This window comes from Notolepis coatsorum (genome assembly GCF_963971535.1).
Source record: "Notolepis coatsorum genome assembly, contig: SCAFFOLD_423, whole genome shotgun sequence".
NCBI lineage: Eukaryota > Metazoa > Chordata > Actinopteri > Aulopiformes > Paralepididae > Notolepis > Notolepis coatsorum.
Genome location: NW_028170540.1, coordinates 9,614 through 19,226, shown reverse-complemented (window position 1 = coordinate 19,226; position 9,613 = coordinate 9,614).

Sequence of the window (9,613 nt, the reverse complement as noted above, 5' to 3'; positions counted from 1 at the left end):
CAGAAGCTCTCTGAGCAGCTGGAAACTACAACAGCCTGTTAGCAATGGAACTGAGATTTCAGTTTCACAGAATAAATGGAAGACATTACATCTCAAACCCAAGCTGTAACAAAATAAATATGTGACATTTTTGTCCTTGAAGGGGCATTTCTTCATCTTCAAAAAGAGGGTCTGTCCTCGAAGCATGGGAGCTTGGGGCCGCTTCCGAGAACTTTGTTTGGCAGCTAAAAAGGGAGTAGCATTCCCTGAGTCAACTCTGAACAGACTTGTGTCCACCACCAAGGGAGAGTGTTTATCTGTTGTGGTCTCCTTGGGTCTAAAGACCAGGATACCAAGTGGGAGGTGTGCAGCTTTCTATTGTGGTGGTGGAGGTTAGGTGCACTTTAGTCTGTGTTTGTAAATAAGTAATGTTTTTTTTTGTGTTGTTTTTTATGCTGTGCGTTTATGTGAATGTTGATTAGTGGTAGTTGAGCTATGGTTATAATTATATTGTCATTTCGGATGTATGGAGGCACTGTATGCTTGGTTAAAGTTGTGAATGGAGGTGTATTCATTCACATGTGATCCAGGGACGTAGCGAGGAGTGGGCTGTAATTGGTCGAGATACGTCACGTGGTGTCAGTGAAACAGTAAACAAGAAGTTGCGGGGAATTTGACAGCAGCGAAGGGAAACGAGTGAGGACTGGTGAGTGAATGTGTGTAAGCGATTTGTTTTAAGAATGATGGTAGTATTGTGGTAGTTATTGATTGAATGTGTGTTTTGTTTCAAGGTTTGTAACCTGTTGGAGAAAATAATTAAAACCGTTTTACAACTGAGTGGCATCCTGTCCATACCTTCACCCCAGCAGCGGGAGTAAAGCTGCACAATCACTGTATGTGGAGGCTTATGGAATTGTCAATCAGCTGTCAGGAAAGCAGACTTCATTACTGCCTACGCCCACAGTCAAAACCTCCAGCTTATAGATCTAACAGAGACCTGTATTACACCAGCTAATTCCACAACACCGGCAGCCTTATCTACGAACTACTATAACTTCTGTCACTCAGCCCCACCCTCCAGCCGAGGCACCGGTCTTCTGACCTCTTCCTCATGGTCCACAAACGCAATATCACTTCCAACTCTGTCACTCTCCTCTCTCGAATATCATGCAGTATCTGTCTCTAATCCATTCAATCTCACCATCATTGCAGCCTCTCCCTGAACGTCAGTAAAACAAAAGAGATGATAGTGGACTTTAGGAGGTCGGGGGTCAGGGACAACAGCCCCCTCAGCATCGACGGGGCACCGGTTGAGAGAGTGAACAGTTTTAAGTACCTCGGAGCCCACATATCCGAGGACTTGACATGGACCACACACATTGACAGTGTGTAGGCGCCTAAGGAGGTTCAACGTGAGTCCGAAGATCCTTAAGAACTTCTACTCGTGCACAATAGAGAGCATCCTGACTGGCAATATCACCTCCTGGTTTGGGAATAGCACCGCACAAGACCGTAGCAGACTACAGAGAGTGGCCCGTTCAGCCGAGCGCACAATTGGAGGGGGGCTTCCCACTCTCCAAGACATTTACAACAAGCGTTGCAAGAATAAGGCCAAGAGAATAATCAAAGACTCTAGCCACCCAAACAACTGCCTCTTTGAACTGCTGCAGTCAGGCAAGCGATACCGGAGTCTCATGGCAAGCACAGAGAGACTCAGAAGAAGCTTCTATCCCCAGGCCATCAGGATGCTAAATGACAATACTATGTAACAAACCATCAAATACACTCACAGCACACACATCCACACATACACACTCACTTTAAACAAACAACTCACTGCAACACCCATTTTACCCACTTTAGACACCTAAACACACTTTATATTTATTGGTAAAGAATTTGCACTACAACTCATACCGCATCACACCTTACTGTAAATTGTACCTAAATTGTACCTCATCCCATTTCTGCATTGTAAGGTATATTGTATTGTAACTCAGTTACTTTTCTACTCTGCATTGTATATTGCATATATGTACATTGAACACTTTTGTCTACGTACTTGACTTCTATTTTTAGACGCATTTTATATAAAAGTATTCTGTGTTTTTGTATGACAACTAATAAAGAAACTTGAAACTTGAACTTGTTACTAGGGCTGACCCCTATTAGTCGATTAGTCGACTAATCGGTCGAAAGGAGCCGTAGTCGACTGGCCAACATCTTAGTCAAATATATATAATTTTTTTTTAAATAAATATTTATAATTTTAATTTTTAATTTTTTTTATCATTCTTTCCAAAAGAAAAGAGGCCTAGAAGCGTGGCTAACGCTAATGGCACGCATACCACAGGCTAACTGCCTAATAAAACAGGCACAGAGGCACTGAAAGAGGATTTCACACATCTAATGAACACACTAGACTAGACAAATATCAAGATGTATCCTAGCCCCTTTCGTGACTGCGGTACTGGGGCACTTAAACTTTAAATCATTGTTACTCCACGAGTTTGGCTGCCTGGTGTGCATGCACGGTGACACCAATGACAGAAATACACGGCTCGCTCTGTAAGTAACACTCGCTTTGTAACAATGATTTAAACTGTTTATTAGCAACTCCGAGCTTCCAGACCCCACTGTAAAGCTGTGTTAAACCCATATTGTGTGCTGGGTATCTTTGAAATTCATATCTGATATATTTTTGACACACCCCGAGCCCCCCGATCACGCTTGGTAGTTTCTTTTTAAACTGGTCGCGGTCTACCTGAGAGTGACTGCGGTAGAGCCCCAGTACCGCAGTCACGAAAGGGCAGGCACGTGCACACATAGAGGCCAAGGGGTGCCTGAGCACCTGCCTTTTTGAGCCTCATCAAGAAAGTGCCCTTTTTGAATTTTTTTTTTTACCGTTACGCATATAGACCGCCCTTCCAGCTGAAAAATTTCAGGATATAATCAAAATATTAGGTAAAGAGAGAGATGCCCCATATTCCATTGCAGTTTGCACGGCCTCCTCAGCGTGCCTCTCCGCGGACCTATATATTTTATGCATAGCGTGGGTGGTGATGATGATGATGATAGAAACCGCTGTTGAATGCTGGTATTACACTCATTGAGGGACACGAAGAAGTCAAGTCCGATGGGATTTGGGAATTTCAAATACAAATCGGGATTGGAATAAAAAATGCATTTATATTAAACAATACAGAATATACAGCACTTCTTGGGGTCTGTAGGGTAAGCACTTATTCCCTCCCCCCTGAACATTTATGGAGATGTGTGGGCCTTTTAAGTCAGTGATAAAAGTGTCTTTCAAGGATAAGTGAGCTCCTGCACTGATTATTATAGTTCAATATTCAATATTTGATCACCAAAAACCCCCAAAAAGCATAAAAAGGGGGCTCCCCGCCCGGAAAGGGCCCTTGAAAATCGCCCACGCGCGCTACGTGCGCTCGGTTTATATATACACACAAGTGTAGTGCCCTTTTCAGCCGTTGAGCACCTGCCCCTCTAAAGTCCTGTGCACGTCCCTGCCTGCAGGGGTGGTAGTGCAATACCCGTGGTAAGCTCGGCTGAGCGCACCACTCTCTGTAGGGCCTTCTTGTCCTGTGCCGTGCTGTTTCCATACCAGGCAGTGATGTTTCCAGTCAAGATGCTCTCTACAGCTCCAGAGTAGAAGGACTGGAGTATCTTCCCAGATACTCTGAACTTCCTTAACTGTCTCAGGTGGTAGAGGCGCTGCTTCGCCTTCTTTACGACTGAGTCTATGTGTGTTGTCCATGTCAGGTCCTCTGAGATGTGGACCCCCAGGTACTTAAAGCTGCTCACCCTGTCCCCGGTGGCCCCGTTTATCCTCAGTGGTGTGTGTGTCTCCTGCTGTCCTCTCCTATAATCCACGATCAGCTCCTTGGTTTTACCAATGTTCAAGAGCAAGCTGTTGTTGTGCTTAGTTGTGCTTAGTATCACATAGTTCAATATTCAATATTTGATCACCAAACCCCCCCCAAAAGCATAAAAAGGCCCCTCCCACCCAAACATTTTCAATGTCCCAATGTTCAGGAGCAGGCTGTTGTTGTGCTTAGTTGTGCTTAGTATCACATAGTTCAATATTCAATATTTGATCACAAAACCCCCCCCAAAAGCATAAAAAGGCCCCTCCCACCCAAAAAGGCCCCCCAAAAATAGCACAGGCCCAGTGCCCTTTTCAGCCTTTGAGCACCTGCCCCTCTAAAGTCCTGTGCACGTCCCTGCGTCCTACGCCAACTACACTGGCTTCCCATTAAACACAGCATAGACTACAAGATCCTCCTCCATACATTCAAGGCCATCCACAACCTCGCCCCTCCATACCTGTCCGACCTCCTCCACATCAACATTCCCACCCAGTCCCTCAGGTCTGCCTCCTCCATCAACCTGACCGTCCCCCAGGCCCGGACTGGCCATCGGGAGCACCGGGAGTTTTCCCGGTGGCCTGGCCTGCACAGATAAAAAAATTTTTTTTTTTTTTTTTTGCCATGCCATTGTTTCTAGTTGTGGCGGCGGCGCGGCGCGATAGTTTTTAGATAACCAGGTGGGTGGGGAACAACCAGGATTTCACTGTCTGCCACAGAGTTCGAGAACTATCTGACTCTCTCTCCCTCACGCGGACACACGCACACACAATGGAGCCGTGCTGCCGCTTGTGATTGGTGGAGGCGGGACCAGGCGATACAACTGATTGACCGTGGAGGCGGCGAATGGAATGGCAGATGGCACACTCCCAAAAGGAGATGTTAAATCTGACATTACAAAAAACGATGTGGTGGTTATGATTGAGGCTGAAGTTGAATAAACAATTTATGAAGGAGTCAAAATAATTCCAAGATAATTCAAAGATTACACACCTTTGCCACATTGGCTACAAACATAATCACTGCAAAGTTATCAAAAAAATAAGAATCTGATCAGACACAAGGGTTAAGTTGTTGTTCCCTTTCTAATTTCCTCAAAAACATCTAGTCTAGTTAATGTGATCAATATTATTTGACAATTGATGCTTTTTGTTGGAAATTTCAGTCAGTGAGCTCATACTTTGAGCTCATTTTATAGTTAAAATGATTGAGACAACGCAATCTTCTGTCTTCGTTGTGCATGCATGCGTGTGCTCACCACACGTGATACATGTGTCACTATTCTGGCAGTGGCTACTGTTATTATAGTATTGTAATGAAAGGTCTGTTATTTAATGTTTGTGTAAAGGGCTATTTTAACTGTTGATGGGTAGTGCATCAGTAAAGTGAATATGGTATTGTGCTCTTTCCTTGTTTGAATAGGTGGAGACGAGAGTGGTTAACTGTATTATAATAGTAAATAGAAAAATATGTTGTGCTCTTGCTTTTTTCTTTTTGAAGGTGGAGAGAGTACCATTGCTAGTGCCACAACAGTTTTATTTGAGGTTCATAACAGTACATTGTACTAAGCAATTGTTGGCTCATTAGTTTGTGATTCACATGCACTAAAATTCACCAGAATGCAGGAAATTAAGTCTTTGTAACTAAAATTTTCCGGATGGGGAACCCCCAGACCCCCCACTTAAAAAGTGGCCTGATTGGGGCTATATTTCGCGCTATATCTCCCGGTATGAATTATTTCCCCAGTCCGGCCCTGCCGTCCCCCCAGCCCGTCTGTCCCCATGGGGTCAAGAGCCTTCAGCCTTTTAATTGTTGTACGGCGACCTTGAGTGTCTTGAAAGGCGCCTTATAAATAAAATGTATTATTATTATTATTATTATTATTATTATTATTATTATTATTATTATTATTATAAAGACATATGGTCAGGCACTCTACTACTGGCCCCTGAGCAGCTAACACTGGAGCGGTTAAAGCTGAGGTTGCCTTTTTGTGCCTCATAAAAAAGTGCCCTTTTTATGCCAATTATTTTTACCATATTTTCTTTTTTACCTCCATATAGAGAGAGTGATCTGCAATCTGCCTGGGTTGGGGGTGCAATTCCTAACAGGCTCAACCATATGGATAAAAGTTCCCATATTATGTGCAAACTAAAAACAGATATTACATTACATTACACAAACTACAAACAGATATTACATTACATTACACAAACTAAAAACAGATATTACATTACATTACACAAACTACAAACAGATATTACATTACATTACACAAACTAATGCACCACCTTTGGCTGATAGTTCAGTTCAGTAATTTTTTATTTCGGGCTTTCGACACATAACAACGGTCATTCCATAAATCACCACACTTTTACCAGCTGCTATTGCAGCATTGTCCAATTGTCCGAAAAGGGCTGAAGGGAGAAGCACTAGGCTTGTCGGGCCCTACCCCTGAAGACTTACGCTTAAAAAAAAATCATTCTTTTTACATACATACATAGTAGATACATATAGTACACATTTCAGTGCACACATATAGTACACATTACAGTACACATTACAGTATAGTATACCTGCAGTATATAATAGTATATATAATAGTATATAGTACATAATAGTGTATACAGCACATATATAATTTGATGTGAGATATAAAGTACATGATATATACAATACAATATAGTACCATAATATAATAGTACATACTGCAAATATAGTTCAATATAATATACAAATGAATTATAATATGATTATATAATGTGATATGATATAGCGCACAATACAGTATCATATTTATTTATTTATTATTATTATTAATTGTTTTAAATATGCCATTAAAGCTCTTCTTCCCTTCTGTAATAGATTTCTTTAGTCTAGATTTGAATTGATTTAAGTTTTCACAGTATTTTTGCTCATCCTGTAGCCCATTCCAAAGGGTGGCTCCGTAAGAGGAGATACACATTATTTTCAGGTTGGTTTTCATCACAGGTTTTTTGAAGTTCAATGGTCCTCTGAGGTTGTATCCCCCCTCTTTATCCAGAAATGTGCTTCTTACATTTACCGGTAATTGATTATTTCTTGCTTTGTACATAACTTGCAGAGTTTTAAAGTTGACCATATCAATGAACCTCAAAATGTGTGACTGTAGAAACAGTGTGTGTGTGTGGTCCCGATATCCTGCATTGTTTATTACTCTTATTGCTCTTTTTTGTAGGATAGTCAATGTATTTATGGTTGTTTTGTATGTGTTACCCCGTACCTCTGTGCAGTAATGCAGGTAAGGCCAGATCACTGCACAGTACAGAGTGTGCAATGAGTTGGGATGGAGTACATGTCTCACCTTACTAATAATTCAGATGCTCTTTGCCATCTTAGCCCTCACATATTCTATATGGGGTTTCCAGCCGAGTTTATTGTCTAAAATCACTCCTAGGAATTTATTTGCATATACTATTATATTATTATCTATTATGGCTGATAGTAATTTATTAATTTCTTAGGATTTATTTTGGTCTAATAAATGTTTAAGGTTCTTAGATGGATCCCCTGCTGCCTCCTCCTCCTCTTCCTCCTCCTTCTCATCCTCATCTTCCTCCTCCTACTCTTCCTCCTCTCCCTCTTCCTCCTTCTCCTAATCCTCCTCTTCCTCATCCTCCTCCTCCTGCTCCTAATCCTCCTCTTCCTCCTCCTCCTGCTCCTCATCCTCCTCCTCCTGCTCCTAATCCTCCTCTTCCTCCTCCTCCTCCTGCTCATAATCCTCCTCTTCATAATCCTGCTCTTCCTCCTCCTCCTCCTCCTCCTCGTCCTCCTCCTCATCCTCCTAATCCTCATATTCCTAATCCTCCTCATCCTCCTCCTCCTCTTCCTCATTCTCCTCATCCTCTTCCTCCTCCTCTTCCTCCTCCTCCTCCTCCTCCTCCTCCTGCTCCTCCTCCTCCTCCTCCTACTCCTCCTCCTCCTCCTCCTCCTCCTCCTCCTCTCCTCCTCCTCCTCCTGCTCCTCCTCCTCCTCCTCCTCCTCCTCCTCCTCCTCCTCCTCCTCCTCCTCCTCCTCCTCCTCCTCCTCCTCATCCTCCTCCTCCACGGGGAGCAGCGTACTGGCTCATGTTAAATGGCAGGCCATGCATTACGCAGCAGCTTAGGCCACCGCGCCGGGTCTTCATGTCCTCGGCTACAGTCCACTTGTCGCTGCTCTGGTCGTATCGCTCCACGTTGGAGATGGTTCTGCAGCCATCAGTGGAGCCTCCGACCACGAAGAGCAGGTCGTCCAGCACCGCGATGCCAAATTTGCAGCGGGGGGTGAGCATGTTGGGCAGGGCTCTCCAGGAGTCAGTCAATGGGCTGTAGGCCTCCGCGCTACGCAGGGCGTGTCCACCGTCCCGCCCTCCCACCTGAGGACAGGACACATGAGAGGAATGTTTTAGTGTGTGGCTCAGGCAGGCAGACACTGTATTAATCCATTTAGGGAAATGAGGGCATCACAGCAGCATTGCAAGTCAAATAATACATATCTATAGAAATATCTAGTATAAAGCATTTGTCTCTGTGTGCACCTACCGCATAGACCTGTCCTCTGTAAGCAGCGACTCCCACTTCGGCACGCCTATTGCTCATGGGGGCGATCAGAGTCCACTGGTCAGTGTCTGGGCTGTAGCACTCAGCTGCGCGCTGTGACCAGCCACCACAGATGTAAACCTGTAATAAGAAAGAATATTCTAATTTAGTTTATATATTCCATTTGATTTCATTCTACTTTAATTGTCTGTTAATGTTGATGCACCAAAGGACCCAGACACATCTTTTGTATGTGCAAGCTTACTTGGCAATAAAGACATTTATGATTTCTGATCTAACGTTCCTTGTGTTCATCTAGCAGCTGTGTCCCTCAGTTCCACCCACCTTGCCCTGGAGGGCTGCTGCCCCGGCACTGCTCCTGCGCTCCAGCATGGGTGAGATCACTGTCCACTGGTCGGTTTCAGGCTCGTAGCGCTCGGCGGTGTTCAGTAACACGTGTCCGTCGTTCCCTCCCATGGCGTAGATACAGCCGTCCAACGCGGCCACGCTGAGGTAACTGCGGCGTGAGTGCATGGGAGCCGCCTGCAGCCAGCTGCGAGTGACGGGGTTGAACCTGCGCACACTGCTGAGAACCTTTCTGCAGTCCGAGCCGCCGACGCAGTAGACAAGACCGTGGAGATAAGCGGTGCCGTGGCACCACCGGGGACTCTCCCCCTCAACGCTCATGTCCATCCATCCACCGGCTCGGATATCGTAAGCCTCCATGGCCAGGATGCCGCCACTGCTGCCTCCGATGGCCAATAGGACCTCCTGGGGCAGGCGTGGGCGGGTCAGGGGGTTTGGGAGCCTGTCGGAGCCAGGGGGGTTCAGGACGCTGAGGATGAGGGCCCTGCAGTCGTGGCTGTCCCTCACCACAGGGTTGTTCTGGATGTTGTTCAGCAAGTAGTCAGGCCTCATCAAGCCCATGCGAACCTGGGAAGAGACAAGCAGACAGCGGGTACAACTTAGACATCGGTTGTAGACGGTTTCTGTTGCTAGGGAACAGTTTGGACCCAAATGTTTGACAACCACTGTACTAGGGAACCTAGTGTTGTTTTAATGTAATGCACAGTAATACAATTAGTTTTTTTTAAATTTTTTATAAATGTTTTTATTTAATTTTCATACATAAAACAGAACATAACAGTACAACAATAATAATAATAATAATAATAATAATAATAATAATAA